This window comes from Copadichromis virginalis, linkage group LG12, assembly GCF_057382275.1.
Source record: "Copadichromis virginalis isolate Kocher_CV1m ecotype Utaka linkage group LG12, C_Virginalis_male_GT1.1, whole genome shotgun sequence".
Lineage (NCBI taxonomy): Eukaryota > Metazoa > Chordata > Actinopteri > Cichliformes > Cichlidae > Copadichromis > Copadichromis virginalis.
This window is the reverse complement of record NC_140629.1, coordinates 26,480,361-26,497,522: the sequence shown is the minus strand read 5'-3', so window position 1 is coordinate 26,497,522 and position 17,162 is coordinate 26,480,361. Positions and strand designations below refer to the sequence as shown.

At 46.7% G+C, this 17,162-nt stretch overlaps 1 protein-coding gene across 1 annotated transcript in view; it reads right to left on the bottom strand.

Moving 5' to 3' along the window:
* LOC146697156 (zinc finger SWIM domain-containing protein 6-like) overlaps positions 1 to 17,162 on the bottom strand; it is a 46,916-nt gene that overhangs the window by 28,377 nt on the left and 1,377 nt on the right. The window lies entirely within an intron of this gene.

Genomic DNA, 17,162 nt, shown 5'->3' with positions numbered 1-17,162 from the left:
GTGTCTCCCGTTCCAAAAATGGGCAACTGAAGCAAACTGCTTATAATCAAAGCAATCATAACTGTACACTTCTTTGCAACCAATTTCATCTTCTGACTACAAACAACCTGGTCAGGAAATACATATTTATCCCTAATGACCTGTGGTTGCCAGGAGGTCACTGACCAGTCTCTAGGCCAGGGTGACTAGGATTTTAGTAATCAGTTTCATAGTGACTACCATCAACATCCTGCAATCACTCACCAACTGGTTAGGGAAATCTACATTTTTTCCTTACAACCAGTAATTGCCCGGTGAACATGGCTGGCATTCAGACCTGTGTGACTGTGAGAAACTAAAATTGGGGTCTAACAAAACGTGCTATGTTAGTTGTATTTAAGTATTTAACGCTTAAGTCTAAAATTACTATTAGGTGTAATTTCACCTGTGTGGTATTGGGTGAACTGTTCCTTTAGTTGGTATCCAACAAATTTCTGTCACTTGATAAGTTAGCAGCCTGCTAATTCTGTCTCCCATCTGTAAATTAACTATACATTATCCCAATCCATGTGCAAGGTTCATTAGTGTGAATGAAATTACAGATGGCTGGAAATGAATGCGTGTAATTAGCAGAAGTCTGTCCCAGAAGACCCACGCAAGCTATAGATGAAGGTAAAGGGATCCATTGAAAAGCCATTGTTTGCTACTACAGCACTTGAGTAACTTTCTGGTGGGAAACCTATAGAGTAAGTTGAGACAGTAAAGCACTAGCCTTGTTCAAAATGAGCTGGTCTGTTCAGTAGACAAAGTAAAAGGAATAAATGGGGATTATTGAAAAGTGTGTTTTTCAGCTTTTATGCAAAATCTGCATGCAGAAACTCCCAGACTGACATGCAAAATAGATTGTAGATGCGTTTCGTTCACTTAATCTGAACTTTGACCCAGAAATCCTTTGGTGATAATGCAGCTTTTAGAAGTTTGTCGAGCCACTAAAGCTCAAATATTAAAATCGATAATAGAAAAAAAAAAGAAAAAAAAAGAGCAAGTGTGGTTTAAATAAAAAAGATTCTGTAAATGCAGCACAGCGCACAGACAAAAAGCCACTGTGAAAGTTAATGCTGCTGAAAGTGAACAGAATTTATTTGCATATGAAAATAGCTGGGCACTAATGGCACTGGACTGAAAACTGCCGCATGACTGCGAGTGCACATGCGTGGGTTATGTGCGTGTTTTTAGGTTCACTTCTCCACGCCAGGAAATAACCTTACTCTCTTTACCCTTCCCATTTCATTTGGAAAGTCACCCGACACACTCTCTCACACACACACACACACACACAAAACCCCACCCCTTGACACACACTCATGATTCCTTCATGCATGCACGCATACTGGCTTCAGTGACTCCCTGCAGTCAACCTCCTTCTGCTCACAAACAGCCCCTCCTCTTTCCTTTTTCTCTCTCCAATAACTGACTCCTCCCCTGTTCCCCCTCCCATGACACACACACACACACACACACACACACACACACACACACACACACACACACACACACACACACACACACACACACACACACACAGAATGTTGCCTAGCCCTAAGCTGACCTGCTGTGTGTGTACTGACGTCACACTATAGACAAGGAGAGGCATCATTCCAGACAGACACGAACACGTGCGCACACACACACAGGCCCCAGCCGAGGGGGAAGCTGCATTCCAGCACAGGCCCACAGACACACAAACACACATCACCACGCCTGGCGGTGGGAAGCATGGGGAGCACTCAGCTGTAGCGGGGAGGAGGGGGAGGATGGCGGGTAGGGGTGGGAGGTAAAGGGGGGGGGGGGGGGGGGGTGTTTCAGAGGAGGGAGGAGGGAGCGATGGCTCTGAGCCAGTGTTCCTCTGAGCTCAGCACTTCCCCTTTCAGCTCCAGCCAGCCGCCAGTTTGCGTAACACAGCCAATGTAGCCATGCTGGCTTTTTTTAACCCCTTCTTTCCTGGAGTCACTGAGGTCACACTGGCTGTTCTCTGTTCGCCGGCGCGTGCTACATCCTGCCATAAAGCTGCCTCTGCCGGCACCCCCCCCCCCATCTCGGAGCGTCCTGTTAGAGCATCAGGCCTGCTGGCATGCTACTTGTGCTTCTGCCTTACCTGGCAGAGATGGAAGCAGGTGCACATGTGTGTTAGTGCCACAGTGAAATGTACAAAAAAGTTATTTATCGTCTCCCTGCACAAAGAAAATAAACAAATCTACATGGAACAATTAAACAGGTGGGCAGTCTATTGGAAAGTGACCTGGCTTCATCAGCGACACCCCAGATAAGACAAAACTGTGCAACAGCTACAGCAGCAGTTTTCAAACACCATAACTGAAAAATATGTAGCTTGCACAATAATCAGTTTGACCATTAAAAAGGGAAAAACCTGACACAGGTAAGGTGTCTGTGCACTGCATCTATTCCTCTGTGTATCTGCTGACCTTCTCTCCACTCTATACCCGAAGTGATGTGAGGCTTCATGCATCAGATGTGCCGCCTACCCCCCTCCCTAAAAAGACAAACAAAAAAAAAAAGACCCAGTGGAAAGTGTCATAGCTCACACTAACCACAGCAGACACAGTCCACGGTGGCAGGATGGGCAGAGTGGGGGTTCGGGGTGTGGGGGATGGGATGGAGGAAGAAAGGAGGGGAGGTTCTCTCACATTTAATATCGCTTGACACGCGTCATCCAGCATCTCTCAAACAGTAGCTGAGCCTGTGTCAAAGCCGTGGCCCTGTCAAAGATCCTGCGCATACAGGACGCACCTTGTGCTCACACACACACACACACACACACACGCACACGCACACGCACACGCACAAGACAAATAACTCAGCCACCTGGCGCCTTGATCGACGGGCTGTTGCAGAGAACGGGAATAGCTGGGATGAAGACAAGTGAGGGAAAGAAGAGAACGGGCAGGAAGGAGGGGGAGCACGAGAAAGGTTGATGTCTCTGCTGAATCGAGGTGGTCGATTCGCTTGCCTGCGGGCTATTCCTGTAAATATTGACGTTGATGTTAGCACCACTCTCTTAAGGATAAGCTATAAAGCAAAGGGGGGTGGGGGGGTGGGAGAGAGTCAGATTTACTCTGTGCAAACTGTAAGCATCTGAAATCACACGCTACACTCGGCCTTCAGAAAGCAAGTCGAAGGGGAAAGGATGAGAGACTTTTCAGGGTGAGGACCTGAAACACATGGGGGAACTGAGATCTCTCTCGGTAGGTTTACAACTCACTCCTCTCCTTTCCCCTCTCTCGCTCGCTCGCTCTCTCTCTGGATGGTTAAGGTTTCCATTCTTGGACTAAAAGCAGGCAGCTGACATCAAAACCTTCAGAGAGACCCTTATTTCCCAGAAACAGCTCTGGTTTCATGTAAATAGCTGCCTTTCATGGCTACATTGAGATAAATTGCACCCTGCTGGACAAGAGGGGGGACAATATTCACCCTGGAGCCTCTTTTGTTGACATCCGTGTGCGTTGCCATGACAATGTGTGTCTGTCCGGTGTTGGGTCTATATGCATGTACATTCAGGGGGCAAGCACACACACACACAGTGCAAAATATGCAGACAATAAAAATATGAACACAAGTATCTTCTTTGTCAAACACACAAAACACCGGTTGCACAAAATATTACAAAGAATACTAAAACAAGCGTGACCGAAACACAGTTTCAAGCTAGACTTCATTCTAACCATCATGTCCTTGTGAAGGCCTGTAGGCAGAGAAGTCTATTACTAATCATCCTCACATTAAAAAAGAAAAAAAAAAAAAAAGGGGGGGGGGGGGGGGGGGGAAACTAATCCAAGAATGACAACACCCTTTCCAAAACCCTCCAGAGGACCTCGTCCAGTTGACTGGGAATTAATCTGCCAGAGGAATGCAATGATGCTTGAATTCATTTTTAGCACATTAACAGACTAATTCTCAGGTTGCTCAACATGCACATAGTCTGTATCGTTTTAAACTTTAAAAAATGAATTACTGTGATTGCCAGTACACCCAAAGTACCTCCAGATTATTTGATCGAATTACCTCAAATTAGCATTTTCATAAATGACAGAAGAATAATCGTATCCTTACCCAATTATGCTGATTACATCTCTTCAGAGACTAGTGAAGTGAAGCGCTATGTCACCTCTGAGACCACATCAAACAGAGGCCAACAGCTTTGTTTATATTTTACTATGCGCTCACACTTTGATATCCTCATTATGTTCATTTGGGATGCCAGACTGCTGAAGGAGGAGAGGATAGAAGGGGGTTTGATTGGGGAACGAGGGGGTGAGCTGAGGGGGGGGTCACTTGCCCGCCACCACATCCACTGTACGGGGCATCGAGGGGCCTGCATGTTAACCGTAAGGATAGAAAAGATTATGTGTGCATGTGTGTGAGAGAATCACCTCCCGTGGGCAAGTCAGCATTCACCCATGAAGTAGGTCAGTGAAATTTGCCCAAATTAGGTCAGAGGCAGTCAATGGGTGCCATCCTGAACAAGAGAAAGGATAAAAGGGAGGGAGTGAGAGACAGACACAGAAGAGGGGTTGGTGGGGCGGGGGTCTATAAGGTTAGGAGAGCAGAACCAAGCGGCTTACTTCATCTCAGCTTTAACACTCAGTTAATTACTGTTGCACTGGTCCATACAAAAAAAATACATGCACACCAAAAAAAGAAAGCAGCCTCAAAGTGAGGGCCCAAAGCAGAGTTCTTCATAACTTCAAGCCTGTCACTATTTCTCTATTCAAACATTGCTGGTATCAGAATCAGTGCACATCAAAAGCCCGTTTTGATTGAAAATGCTCTTGAAAAGCAGTCCGATTCAGTTACAGCGCTTAGGTTTGATTATTTAGCGGCCCCACCTCCTGACTCTGCCCCCTCAAGCTGTTTGGACGGTAGTTTCTTTTGTCATATGCCTCCACGTCTTGCAGCTCCTTCCACGCCCCACCCGCCCCTGCTTCCCTCCCTGTTTAGAGGAATCCACGCCGGGTTGTTGTGCACTGATGCCAATAAGTGAGGGAAGACAGGAACCTTTGATGTCTGTGGCACTTTGCGATTCGCTTTCATCATCCCGCGTCTGTCAGTCAGCAAGAGAAAACGTGACTCCAAAGGAAACTTTTGCTGCTCTCCCACCCCTCCACCCCCACCCAGCAAATCACTCTCCATGCATACATACAAAATTAAAACATAACAACAAAAGCCGACAACAAATGCAACAAGAGAGGAGGGGGGGGGGGGGGGGAGAGAGAGAGACTGCTGTGGGCATTAGACAGACAGGAATGGGTTGAATAATAAGCAAAGAACGGCAAGTTTTTCCACAGGAGAGACTATTTTTCTTCCTGCCTGGGCTTCACTGGCCCACTTCCACTCAAAGGGAATGTGTATCCCAGTGTAGCTGCAGGCTGCTCTCTGAACTTTACCCTGTCAGTCCCTACAGTCGCCCTTTCAGAATTGCTCTGTGTCAAGAAGGAAGAAGCGTATTGGCGTGTGTCTTCTGTGGGCAATGTCTGTTCAAAAGAGTGATGATGGAACCTGTGCCTGCACCTAATCACACAAGCCTGCACCCTTCGCTCTGACAGCCTCAGAGGTTAGGGAGGAGGTGGGCGGGGGGAGTGAACAAAGGCTCCCTTTCCCTGGGCAGCGATCAAACTTGAGCCCTCGGCTTGTCTAGAATTGTGACAAGGCCCACTTCCCCTTTCGCTGCTTTTCCCCATCCTCCCCCTACTGCCAATCATGTGTCATATGCCTCACACTCTCGCACGACGCATGCTTTCATGCGCCTGCCGTGTGTGTCTGTGCCGTTGCCTGAGCCAGAGCCCGTCTACACAACTTAAAGACACGCACGGAAACTGGAGTCGAGGAGACGGAGGAGACACGCGACGAGTCTGAGAGCTTCACGGAAAGTGTTAAGCCAGAAACAACCGAATGTACAAGCCGAGTGTGGCTTGGAGTAAAGCGAGCCACATTGAGTTACAGTGACTAACGTTATAGCCAGAGAGAGGAAGATGCCTGGCAATGGATGCTGGGCAAAGGAGCCAGAGAACTGAACTGCAGCCAACCTGGATGAGGCCTCAGTCCAGATATGTTGGGACAGTACCAGGGGCCCAGCTACAGCCTGTCAGAGCAGGGAGGAGGGTGAGCAAATGAAGTAGCAAGAAATACACAATTAAAAAAAACAAAACAAAAAAGCCAACACACACACACACACACACACACACCCACACGAAAAAGAGAAAGCAAAACAGAAGGCTTACAGGCAAAACAGAGAGAAAGAGAGAGAGAGCGAAGGGTTTTGAGGCTTTTCAGCTCCAAAGTGGGATGGAGGGGGATGGTTGGAAGGAACCACTGAGAGTCAGGCAAAACTGGAGCCCAGGTTCAGAGGCAGGGCCAGGGCTGAGCTGGGGCTGCTGAGAGAGGAGCCAGGGCTAGAGGCCAGAGAGAAGAGGGAGAGCTGGAGGAAGGGAAAAGGGGGGCTGAGAATAGGAGGAGGCTATGGCAGAGCTGGAGCTGGGGCCAGAGCCAGAGCCAGAGCCAGGGGCCCCAGCTTTAGATTTAGTCAGCTGTTCCCCTGGCCAGCAGCTGGAAGTACATAGGGAGAGTGAGGGAGGGGAGGTAGCAAGGGAAGACAGCACAGGGACTTCGTTGGAGAATTTTAACTGGGAAAGTGAGAGATGGAGAGGAATTAGAAAGAAAAAAAATGGAGGGAGAGAGAGAGAGAGAGAGAGAGAGAGAGAGAGAGAGAGAGAGAGAGAGAGAGAGAGAGAGAGAGAGAGAGAGAGAGAGAGAGAGAGAGAGAGAGAGAGAGAGAGAGAGAGAAGAGAGAGGGGTAAGAGTAGAGAGAAGGGGGTGAGGAGGGGAGGTGTGGAGGTTTGGAAAGAGGACAGTGGAAAAGCCATTAGATTCCGAGGAGAGAGAAAACAGCACCAAGACCAGACAGACTGACAGAAGGTGGTTAAGGCTCACTGGCTTCGCAACCACTCTTCACTTCCTCCCTTACTGGTCCTCTCGCTCCATCATCCCTTTCTTTCTTTCCTTCCTCCCTCCCTCCATCTATCCGTCCATCCTCCTCCTCTCCTTCCGTCACTGGTGAGCTATTCTCTGGCCACCTCCTTCCCCGACCAGTTGTGCTTCGCCAACAGCTCTGCTATTCATTACGCACGACCTGCAGGCGTGACCCTGAACACACACCGAGATCCCAAACAGGTGCCCCACACACAAAATACACACACGCAGACACACAGCATCGGCAGCGGCAGCAGCAGAGGGATCACACTTAACTGTAGGGGGAAGATATGCAGGGAGTGTGGACAGAAGGGCTGTAGCGGGGAGAGAGAGAAAGCTCAGTGTTGCTGCCAGAAAAGCACTGCAGGAGGAACAACATGGAAAGATGGAAAGAAGAACAAAAATATATAGAAAAAACAACAATGTAATTAAAGCTAAGCACACTTTGTTTCCATGAAAGTGGCGAAATGAGATTTGGAGAAGGGTGAGTGAGAGCGAGGGGCAAGGGTTTGCCATGGGGCAAGCAGCCGCTGCTAGCAAAGCACTTTACGGCCTATTATATTCCATTCAGATGGACGAGGCGTCTGGGATAAAAGCATTTAGTCTGTGCGTTACTGAGTGACTCAGCACTTGGAGCCTTCACAGGTGGACCCCCTCATAACTACACAATGCATATCAATGAAGTGGCCCACTCACTGCATATGGATCGCTCACTCCCACGCCTCTGCCTCTCTCTTTTTTGCCCATCCTCCTCCACCACCTACGTCGGCCTTTTCCTCCTCAACCTTTCACACCTCCTTGTGGAAATACTCTACCTCTCTGTTGTTTATTGTCGGATTGAAGTAATTCCACCTGCTCCTCTATATGAAAGACTTAAATCGGGACGGCATCCAATAAAGCAGGAAATAAATGGAGCTGCAGAGTTCAAAATAAATAAATAAATCTGTGCATATTTCTTTTGCTGCACTTTCCCCTAAATTATTAGGAGCAATTTCTGCCATGTATGGAATAGCTGACCCACCTCCTTGCCTGTCTTTTCCCTCTTATTTAGCGCTGATACGGTAGACAGCTACCCCTCCTCCTCCTCCCTCTATCGCTTCCTCTCCATCACTCTCTTGTCTCTCTACAGCTCTACCTCCACCCATCTGCCCTTTCCTCTTAGTTCTACCTCTGCGCCGCTCCATCCCCTGCTCTCCTCCCCTTGGTAGTGGTTAATGGCACAGGGATCCAGCGTGGAATATAGATCAGTGCGAGATGGATGGGGCACCAGGAGCTCCGGCCAGTCCCGTAGGTCCCAGACCAAAGATTAACTAAATATTAGCTGACAGGAAGAGAGAGGCAGGGACACAGCTGCAGCTGCTAGTGCCGCTGCTGGCAGAACAAACGACAGAGACCGTTTTTAACCCCTATTGCTCTTGGGAGAGAGACAAACACATGCGATAAACACACCGAGATGCAAAAATACACACAACGCATGGGGCCAAGTGCACCGCCATGCACGCATACACACATGCTATCAGAAGCACCCTGGGAGAAGAAGTCCACTAATCACATTCTCTCCTCCCCCCCTCCTCGTCTGCCCTGCCAAGGCGGATGGCGAGGGGGGGGGAAAGGAATAAATCTTTATTAGGCAATGTGTCCCTGCTTTATCGATCGCTTCGCTCCTTCCCTCCCCTTCTCTCCTTTCCACCCCCTCTCTTTCGCTCCCCTCCTTTTGTTATTTTAGGCGTGTGTCTGCCATCCAGTTCAATTGAGTCGGGGTGTACATCAGAGAGGACCATTACCTATGTCTCCCTGGGCTGGGCTGTCACTGGCTGTGAGGAGGGTATAGGATGAGGTGATGTAGCCACCCAGGAGGGACAGCTAGCCTGCTAGCAGCAAGCCAGTCTCAGCTAGAATGCAGACAGACAGGTTGGCAGTGACACACAATGGCATACAATCATCCTCAACAATGCCAGGCAATAATGCTAGCGTCAATACTTCACCCACACTATACCCATGCCGTTCAACGAGCAGAGCGTGGGACAGGCATAGACCGGTTTCAGTCAAAATAAGATTATTATTTCCACATTTCGCTCTGCTTGGGAACCTGCATCCCATTTCATGTTCAGACATGGAAAGTGGGAAGAGGGGAGAGAAGCAGCAAAACCCCCAGCAGAGAACAGAGCAGGCATCATCACAGCAGATTTGATTGAGAAACAGCAGTGAAAAGAGGAACTGCAGTGGAGGCGGGTTGCAAAGCAGCTTGCAGATGCCTGCAGAAGTCACTGTGGGTTGTGTAAAGCATCTTAAACAGCACACCGTGTATGACATTTGCCATTTTGATGTGTAGAAGTTTATCTGCTATTGTGGGCTAGCATTCAGATCAGCCGATCAGTCAGGATTTTTAGTTAGGTTTATGTTTGTGGCCTGGCAGAAGTGTTGTGATCAGGGCAATAAACAAGTGTAATTCATCAGTGTTGACCTAAAAAGGTTCCAGGATGGTCTGCAATGCCTAAAAAAACAACAACATCAGATTGAGGATCATTTAAAAACTTCAGACAAATACACGTCACAGCAAGTAGGCCAAGTCTTGTTTCTCTCATAAATCCTGTAGTAAACAGAGAGCTTGTGAATGTAGAAAGAGCGACTGCCCCTGAGACCTGGACACAGACTGGTAGTTCTAGCAAAGCACAGAGAGGAGGAATTAGAAAGCTTGTTAGCCTTCTTTTGGGACTTTAGACACAGGAAGCTTGATGGAAACATGCTGTATCTAGACAGGAGCCGTGTAAAATACAATATGGGTGTCTTTAGCCTGGCTTGGGAATTGAAACTTGAAAATCAGGAAGTAGAGAAACAGAGACAATGGGAGCTTAGAAGCACAGAGAGGGAGTGCAAGTATGGAGGTATGGTAAGACCAAGAAAACAGGCTGGCAAGAACAAGGAAAACAGGAATGAAATATGAAAAAAAAACTAAGCAAGCAAAAAAACAAAACAAAAAAAAAAAAAAGAGCATAGAAGTGAGAGAAAAGAAAGAAAGAAAAAAACCTCTTTAGAAGGGCAAACTAAATTCCATAGTCATTTGAAAGCCTTCTACTCCTTCCCTCTGAATCTCTCTCATTCTCTTTCTTTGTCTCTCTGTCTCTCATGCCTGGAGAGCCTTTCCAGCTCTATTCAGCCCTGCTCTGCCACAAAGCAATGAATGCATGTCTCACATGCCACACCGCCACGACATCGTTGGACCAGGCACAGCCAGAGGCACCTTGCACTCTCAAAGCCTCCTCCTCTACATAGCTCACACGGCACTTGAGCCTGCCAGGCAAGAAGAGAGAAGGGGATAACCCCCCTCGTCTCAATCTGGCTCAGATTCCCGATTGTTCCACAAAAGGGACAACAAAAGTGGGCATACTCTTTGTCTCCTCCTGGACCGTTCTCTCGGGTGAGAAATTGCTTATTGGGACGTGTAAAGACGCATGCACACATTCAATCAAGCAAGCAGCCTTTTCCTTTGGTCAGGTGCTACTTATTGGAAAACAATAATGCGAGCAGGGGCCTGTCTTTCAAGGAAGGCAGTCAGCCACTGCAGGGACAGTCTGACCAGATTGACCTTTGACTTCGGTAAATCCCTGGAGATCAGATGACGAGGTCAACACTGGGCCAGCTTAGTGATGGGGGAGGGACCAGTCAATGAGTGAACACCTCTATCAGTATGTATGTGTGCGAGCAACAGGGGTCAGTGGCAGGTAAACCCTCATCCTCTGCTGTTGTTTATTCAAAGGCGCCTAGTCACCGGCACCCCGGCACTGTGAGGTAAATGTGTGTGTTTGTGTGTACATGCAAGAGTGGAAACGAGATAGGGTGGGAATGATGACAGACGGGAATGTCATCCACCCTCTTATCATTAACATGCCTCACCTTTATTCAGCCTGACACACACAGCCATAAACACGCTCAGCGAGCCATTAACACACAAAGTCACACACGTACATTCGCCTATTCACACAAAGTTAAATAGACTGAAAGAATCCTGCCTTTACTTATAAGCTGTGCAGGAATTTGGGCGAGCTGTGTCTCAGAAGTAGCTTTACAAGGCAGATCCACCCGAGTTAAAGTCCAAGTCCAAATCTTTATGGCCTTGACTGCCTTCTTATTAGAAAGCCCTGGGCTGTTCGTTTGATATAGACGAACATGATACAAGAATTATACACTCACTACAAGGGAAAGTTGTGTTATTATTATTATTATTATCATCATTATGCTGTGTATTTGTTTAGGATAGACCAAAGTAATTGTTCTTAATATTGGACCACGGCAGGTAGCTTTCTACTTTCTGAGCAAAGCACACAGTGATTATGTACGCACACAGACACACACAAAACCGCAAAACGTTTGGCTTCTGAGGTGACAACAGCTGTTGACCAAACCACATGGAGAAGCTTTGGATTGTGGTAACAGTGAAGACGTGTGCAAAGTCTTTACTACAGATGTACATGCAAGCATGCATGCAAGGCACAAAGACAGGCATCCATCCACAATAAATATATACACATTTAGCTCTCCGCTGCAGTAAGCACAGACTTGGACTGCTTTTGTGCTTATTTCAGCAGCACATTGGTGCAAAGTGGAATTCATTAAAAAGAAAAAAAAAGTGAAAGGGAGAATCAGATAGGATAACGCTGAGTGCTGCATTCCCCTGTTGTTATTATTGCCAAATCGAAGTGAGAGGGGTGGCTGGTAATAAAAGTCATTAAATGAAATAGAAAAAACGTCTTTTAATAGGGCCTTGTCATTGTGGATTTAGTACCCTTTCTATCGCCTGCTCCCTGTGCTTCATTCCCTCTGCTGACAGAGAAGAGAGGGGCAGGAGCTGTGTGGAGGAAGGACTGGATTCCTAGACAGAGTCAGCCAGCCGAGGAGCTGTGCTGACGCACACACAGCAGCCACAGTCTGGGACAGGAGACAAGTCAAGCTGGAACAGGGACTGGGGCAGACGTTACAGAGCTCATGCTGGAACTTTATTACTTTAGCTGGTTTATTTTAACAAGCACCAACACACGCTGATCTTAAACGCTGAGCATCTCTGAATATATGCTTCTATTAGTGTGCAGGGTCATTTTGAAAAGAGGTCTTTGGTCTACTTGCGATAGGTCTGGCAGTGTGGCAGATATAGTGAAGCTATGGTTGGAACTGGGAACGTTCATTTAAGAGGGGTAGGGAGGAAACGGCTATGTCTGGGACTGAGAATGAGACAGAGGCTGGCTCCAGTCAGGTAGAAAGACTGGAAACAGGGCACACAGACATTAGTCCGAGCTTGAAATGACAGGACTGTCTACAGGTATAGGCATTGGAAATGGGAGGAGCAGGGGACAGTTAAAGCCAAGTTTAGGAGATGGAACATGGCTGGCTACAGGAAGTTATGGTCTGTGGTGGGAAAAATCTATCTAAAGGCACATCTGGGAACGGGGTTGGTTAGAGTTTGGAGCTAAGGCTGTGACAAGCATTAGGGACCTTCTGGAAAATTCTGACATGATGGGATCGAGGCACAGCTAGCAGAGGAACCAGTGGTCATCTATCACTTAGTGGCTGCAGCATGGCATTGTTTCTTTATAGGGTATATCCTTAAGGAGGCCACCCACATTGCTTTCAAGCGATAGAAAGCGGAAACTGAGATCGAGCTGAAACTTATTATTGCAGAATTAAAGTAATTATCATGCAAACACATTTTGGATTTACTGTGACGCTTACGCAACTTTTGCTTTAGATGGAAAATATTCTGCTCAGCTGGAAACATACAAAAAAAAAAAATAATTTTCCTGGATGCTTTGCCAATCTAGGCATTATCTCTCATCAAGTAATATTATGAAATAAACAATAGCGAGATCAAAAGATAAACACAAAACACAATCTGTTGTCTCTAACCAAACGACTGCAAAGCCGCATTTGCATGTGCACACACTCGCACACACACACACACACGCGGAGGTACTAAGCTAACGTGTTTCCATTACACGACAGCTGAAAGGTATCCTATCTTCTTTCCATTCGGCCAACATAATGAGACAAGGCCCTGGAATCTCCTTCTCCCAGGCTCAGATACACAAAGCCAGACGGAGAGAGAGAGCGCTCTCTTTAAAGACTCCACTTCTCTTCACATGGACGCAGTTGCTGCCCCTCTCGCTCCCTCTTGGACAGCCAGATGTTTACACTAGCTCTAGGCTCAGGCATGTTTCCATGACGATACAAGCCCAGGGTTAGTCATATGCCTAGGGGTAGACCTGATGCACCGGATCCTGGATCACTGCTCCCTCGTCGCTATCACCTTCAAGCTTGATCTACAGACATCTGATAACCCTGACTTTCACAGAATCCTCTAAAAGAACTTTTGCTTTATAGGAAAGCACAAAACCTTCATGGAGAATAATTTTGAAAAGCCTCTGAATTCTATTGTGACAGCATTTCTTTAAGTCCGGCATCACAATTTCTGCCTCTTTACAGCAGTATGGCCTCCCAGAATATTCGAATAATGCTCAGTCTCTCTCTCTAGCTCTCCCTGTCTTCAGCGGTGGGCATGTGGGCTCATTCTCGACGGGCATTGTAAAAAAGATAAAGGAACTCTCTAACCTAACAGGAAAATAAAACCAGATCCACCCACATGAAAAGAAACAGCCCACACACAAACAAAAAGAATAAGCCCTCACCCAACAAAAACAGCCTTAACGCTCAGCCCGATAGCGTCTCGCAGACGACATGCTCCTGCAAGATTTGCGTTGCGCATCTTAAATTCTGCACCTTTGTGGACAGAATGTTTGAATGCTTGTCGATGTGGGCCCCGAAGAAGCTCTTTTAAAAAGCCTTATGAATCCTTAGCTCAAAAGAAGTGCATAGGGGAAAAAAAAAAAAAAAAAAAGGATGTGGATCCATGAGTCTGTTCTTGCACAAACAAGTTTGTGTTCCTTCAACTTTGTAAAATATTTCTCTTTGGCATTGTCATACCAGCAATAACTTAACAATGTGTGCAAACCTTCATTGTTTTTACCAAGCCTTTTGTTTAAATGCTGTTCTCTGTATGTTGTATTGTCGTCTCATATTGGCCGAATGTTAAATAAAAGTTTTTGTGCAGCATCTCCACTAACACACCCATGGTGCACAATAATGGAGCCACACAGACAATTTAAGCAGAGTCTGTGTTATGATTTTCTCCATGTGACAAATAGGAAGAGGTTTAAAAAAAAACAAACAATCAAAAAACAGGTGAAATAACAACCAGGCGGGTGGTTCGCCTGGTTGTTATTTCACTGTTTCATTGACATCATGACTTATTTTTTATTTTTCTTCTAAAAGAAGGAAGAAAACGGAGAGTTGGTGAGAGCAGATGACGCAGAAACCTAATTAAGATTCTCCAGAGCGTGAACAAATTAACCTGAGTTATGAGCATGCAGAAGCAAAAGACAAGACACACATATATGCAAACATACCCACAGACACACACACACCTAACAGTTTATCTCTGGAATAGGTGGAGTCGGGGAGGATGACATTCACACTTACACCGGCATGACTGCCATGGACACTCAGTGATATTTTTGGCAGGGCCAAGGCAAAATATTACAGGCCATTTAGTCCGATAACACCACCATGGAAAACACAGCAAAATGGTCCACAGGTTATGGCGTATCTACTTTCATTCAAGTTTAATTTAAAGCGCCCTCAAAGTGTCCGCCTCATCACTCAGATTTGGGGCAGTAAGGATGATAAAAATGACATGTAGCTTCATGTGGAAGAAAAAAAAAAAATTAGCCTAACAAGCGGAGCTGGATAAACAGGCTGTCCCGCGTAGACTATGCTAATGACGACGCAGAGAGCGACATATGCCAGGCATCAGTATGTCACTCCTCGGGGACATGGTGGCTTACGGTAACAGGATAGGAAGGTGGTGGTGTGTACGGTGGTGAGTTATGGGGTTTTTCCTTTTTAACTCTTAGTACAAAGCCCTGGAGGCAGACGGGGGGTGGGAGGGTTTAGAAACACAGGGATGAGAGTTCAAGGGAAAGGTACAAGTCTTGAATAAATGACAGCAGCGGAGATGAACTTGACCCATGCTGGAGGACTAAAACAGGAAGGAGGGTAATGAAGTGCAAACATGCTTTGTCATGCCATGTTACAGCCATAGGATTAGAATTCTATAATTAGAGGATGGGGCACAATAACACTAGCCTTCCTTTTCAGGAAGATGAGCCGCTGAGTCTAAATTACACAAGGGGACCAGAGAACAGATGCTGTGATCAGAACAGGCTGGTCTAGAAGTTTTCTATACCGGTAAATGATGCTCAGTTGCCACACGGTACAGTGTGATTGACAAGCTAAAAAAAGATTCAAAATTTGGCACCACTGGTGAGATTTACTGATGTTTCTGTGATCACCTCATGACAATGTAATTTTTTATGACAGACAGCTGCTGTTAGGGGGACTGCTTTCCAAAGCAAGATGCATATTTAATGCTGTTCGTTTGCAGTTTTTCATGTATTATTACACACAGAAGCCTTTAGAGGTTAAGGTTAGGTATGTGGTCTGACACCTGCTCTGTGGCTGACCGGAACATCAGTGAGGAGCGCAAAAATACCGAAGCCGGGTTGTTATAACGCCAATATAACCGAGGAGCAGTGGACCGCTAAGATAACGCCTGAATTTCGTATATGAAAATTTATCTCAGAGGCTGGCATTGGAACAGATGAGCCCGCATGGGAGAGAGAGCGAGCCATCCATCTCACTCTCTCCCCCTTTTTCCGCACTTCATTCTTTACTTTCATGCATCTCCCTTCTCTTGCAATCACCATTTCAATGCTTCTTTCCTCTTTTGCATTTTCCACCCACATTTTCCCTCTAGGCTTCCCCTCTTTTTCTTGATATCACCCGATCTATTGCTCTTCCCCTTAAGCGCCATCCCCCTATCCATTCTCTCCATAGCACTGATGTATGGAAAGAGATGGAGGGACCCAAAAAAAAAGGAAAAAGGCTTGTGATTAATGTCTTTGAGAAAAAGATAAATAATCACAGGAGACTGGGGGCTGGTAGTTGGCCTTAGGGGAGTAAATATGGAGAGTTTTATAGCTGCTCACTTGGGAGAGAGGGAGGTAGAGGACGGGATGGGAGGGGAAGGAGTGGAATACAGCGACAGCAGATCCATTCAAGTATATTAGCTCACCCCAACCCCCATACACAATAACCTCTGCATCTATTCTACTGCTCTACTGTCTTTCATCATCAACACTGAATCCCATCCCACTGACAGCACACACATTTGCACACAAGAAGCCACACAAAGTCATGCATGCATATACGCTTGTGTGTGCACACATACACGCCCTAACAGCCACCCTGCACTGTTTTCCAGGCCAGACCCACTGTATGTGTTTGATGGGCCAATACATGTGGTGTGTGATGTGGCTGACAGCCTCCTCCCTCCCACGCTGCCCTGCTTTTAAGCCCTCATCCTCCAGTGGCTGCCTGTCCCCTGGAGTAGATTGCATCTTTTATTTATCATTTTCTCTTCCTGGCTTTATCTTCCCAAGCTTTAAAAAAATAAAAAATTCTGGGGTGAAAATTGCAATCAGCATAACATGCCCTCCTCCTGCTGTGTACTCGCCTGTCATTCTCCACTCTCTGTGAGCATGCGGGATGAGACTGACAGCCCATGCAGACTCAGACACACAGACACACACACACACAGAGGGAGAGAGATGCATGTGCAATTTCCCTCTGTGTTTATCAAGCCCACACACACACTCTGACACACTTTTCCATCTCTTTAAAGCAGACAGAAGCACATGCATGGCCACAGTAAATGACCTCGTTACCCTGCCTGTCACTATTTCCCAAAGCACACACACACACTGCTTACATATACCTCGCTGACGCCTCACACTTTTTATTTAACCCTAAGCTGAGTGCTTTGCTTCCTAAAGCCCCAAATGACCGAGCCCATAAATGAGACTAATGCTGGGGAATCTGGTAAACAGGCCAGAGAGAGGGAGGGAGAGCTGCCTTCCTGTCTGCCTACTCCATGGCTACTATTGTGCACTGCACATTCTCTGAGCCCACAAGAGCTGAAGCCATCTCCACACAGATTCTTTGGAGGGATAGTAAGCCAAGAAGTGAGAGAG